The following is a 3,389-nucleotide window of genomic DNA, read 5'->3' as shown; positions in this document are numbered from 1 at the left end:
AACGAACTGGCTCTGGGTGATCCTGGTAAGCCTAGAAGATATATGTTAGAGCGTGATTTTATAGCCCATCATTGTTGAAATATTACCACCAGGGCTGGGAAGACTGCAGGCCTGCAGGAGCAAACAAGTATGCAGAGTCCCCGATCGCTCCACTTCCTACACCACTCACGTGTGTAGTGTGTGTGGGCCATGTGTACCTGCTCACCCCCACTACACGTGTGTGCGCCGTGTGTACCTGTACACACCCCGGTACACGTGTGTGTAGTGTGTGTGGGCTGTGTGTACCTGCTCACACCCGGTACACGTGTGTGTAGTGTGTGTGGACCGTGTGGACCTTCTCGACCCCACTACACGTGTGTGTAGTGTGTTTGCAGTGTGTACCTGAGAGGTTAGTGCTGATTGGTAAACCTCCCCAAGCCGGTCGCTGACCATTCCTTCCTGACTGCATCGATCCAACAGTCGGTTACTATCCACCTGTCAGGTAGCAGTTGGGACAGCTATTTATTATTGAATGAATAATACACATCATTCAACACAGCAATACCCTAGGAACCCCGCGAGGAAACGTGGATTCATAGTCAGGTTTGAGATGTTGCGTCGTCAGATCCACTGATGATGACGATGATGATGATGATGATGATGATGAGGCAGAGTTCAAATTCCTCGATTAGATAGATGGAAAACATCGGAGCATAAGAAACGGCTAAACGATTCTGTTCAAATGCTCCAACATAAATAGTTGGACAATACTGACTTGCCGTGCAATGCAAAGGGAACCTACTGAAACAAGAATAACGATAATTTGAATTTGAATCAAATGGCTTATCAAATTCATAGCAAAACAGGATTACCGTTATAAAAACCTGGCCTGTAGTGCGACATTCAAATTGGTCGAATCTCTTGCCACATCAAGGGAATAGTGTTCAGAAACCGCAGCTGGTCTCGATCCCTACTCTATTTGTGCAAGATGTGATCCGTGTGTCTGTGATGTGTGCGTGTTTGAGTGCAAACGCACATGCACGTGTGTTTGATCACATTTACCGCCAGTGACTAAAGGGCTGATTATGGTTCCACGTCGACGCAAATCAAGGACCACGCAGACGCTTCGACGCAGTCGTGAACCGGTTTTTGGTTCTTCGCCAGGGTTTTAGTGAGCGGACCAATCACAGCCCTTGCTGCCACGTGAACCCTAACCGTCAGGCCCTTGCGGTGGACGCAAGGAGGGTCCGCAAGGACGTAACGGGTCCGTAAACCCCCTTGCGTTGCGTCGACGTGGACCCATAATCAGCCCTTAACACCAGTATGTAGTCGAGGATGCGGTGCGCAATCGTAGCCGAGGGAGAACGGGGACGGACGTGTTGCAGGCAGGTTGGCTCCGCATAGCGCTGGAACCAGCCCTGAGAGCACTTTCCCCTCCACATGTCCCGACAGTTCAACCTGCTCCCTATTAATTACATTCAGTACTCCCGAGCCACAAGCACCACACAGTGCAGACATAGCATAGGGTCTGCGTCACCCGTAACACAATTCTCTTAACATGGTCCTCCTGGGCCACCATCTCCTCAAACCCTCTACCTCCCCTTCTCCACTCAGCCACCCCCCCCCCCCCCCACACCCCCACACCCTGCTATATCCAAAGTTTTGTACAAAGTGAATAATTCCCTTTTTATTTTATAATCTGAAATGTTATGTTTTTATAAATATTATTTATTATACAATGTATATATCTGTATGACTGAACTAAGATTATATATTTGAAGAACAAAAAAAATGCATTGTCTTCTGGTCTTGATTCAGTGTGTTGTTTTCTAAAGACAGGTAGGTATATTATCAGAGGTGGGCTGCAGGGAATAGGAATATACCGTACTCGTAATCGGAATATTACATAGAAAGATAGCTTGTGGAAAGAGGAATTACGACGTTATTAGCGTCTTGTCCCATTTGCTAGAACATCAGTAGATATTAATGATAAACTCCCACACATTTGAGCATTCTAGCCTAGCACTATCAAAATAACCTTGACAAGAATTAAGTTAGTACCGGCTCATATGGGACATCGATGACCCCCTCCATTTTGGAAGCATAAGAGCATTTGCAGTTAGCTATTTTGTCAGTAGTTAATGTTTGTGTCATTGCTTCCTAATTTATAATGATTTGATTAGTCATTATGGGGATAAATTGCTGTGTGTTAAACGGCCACAGCGTTTCTCATGCAGGACATTGCTAAACAAAGTTCTCATTAGCTAGGTTACGGAGTAATATCAACATCGATTTAGGACTTTACGGAATACAGCCCTCTTGAGCGCTCTCAAAATGGTGGAATATCGATAACAAGAATTCCAATTCTTGATCCAAACTGACGCTCAAGCTGAACTAAAAGACTAATATAGACACTAGTAATGCCCTTGTATAGGCCTAGTTAGCGCCTTATGTGCCTCCCCTGAGCCGTAGGAAAATGTACAAACGATGTCGCTATGGAGTCTCACCGTCAAATCCGTCTCTGGTCTGTTCAACCGCTTCCCATTAAAGTTCTTGCGAGCAGAGCAGTGTTGCCAGATTGGGCGGGAAATCTGGCAACATTGCCCGCTTGAAACCTCGGGCGCGGTGTCTTTGCTCAGACGCTGCGAGACAAACCGTTAAAGCCCTGCCTTGTTTCCCGCCGTCGTTCATGCCTGAATCCTCTGAACCCGTCCGCCGTCTGGATGTCGGTTAAAACCGACGGCTCGACACAAGAAAGGCATTTAAATGTTTGTTTCTCAGCGTATCAACACACTGTCAGCACAAACTTGGGACAGTGGGTTTTTTCAAATAAACGACATTGGAAAGTGGTTAAGGAGAGTAGTGGTTAAGTCCGCAGTGATCTAGTCTAGTGCCTTCAACAATGAAGATCCAATCGAAAAACTGCAAGAACCATGCAAATACATACAATTCATAAAATAAGCAATATATACTAGCAAGCTAGCATTATGTTGGAATAGGCACACATTGTTGGTTAGCCAAAGCCCTTTGCTGGTTCAAGTTCAAATCTCAGTCATGAATAATCATGATTGTAATACTTATAAGTCTACTCTCAAAGTAATATACAGGCAGTTTTCAAAGCGAACACATGCATTTCCAGACCAGAGTCTTATGTTTAAACTATGGTCAAATATTTAGGTATATTAACATACACATCATCATACATGATGATTGGCCTAACTGGCATGCAATGTAGGCCTATTGAACAGAACACAACAAACTTGGTGATGTATGTATTATCAAAATCATTTCAACTTTTACCAGGGTAAATTGTAAGGCTAACTTCAATAAAGGAAAACGTATCAAATTATCAATGATACAAATTGATAGGATTCATTTCCACTCCAAACCAGTATTGCTTAACGTAAACA

Source organism: Gadus chalcogrammus, unplaced genomic scaffold (assembly GCF_026213295.1).
Source record: "Gadus chalcogrammus isolate NIFS_2021 unplaced genomic scaffold, NIFS_Gcha_1.0 GACHA052, whole genome shotgun sequence".
NCBI classification, from domain to species: domain Eukaryota; kingdom Metazoa; phylum Chordata; class Actinopteri; order Gadiformes; family Gadidae; genus Gadus; species Gadus chalcogrammus.
The sequence above is the reverse complement of the archived record's forward strand: the minus strand, read 5'-3'. Positions refer to the sequence as shown.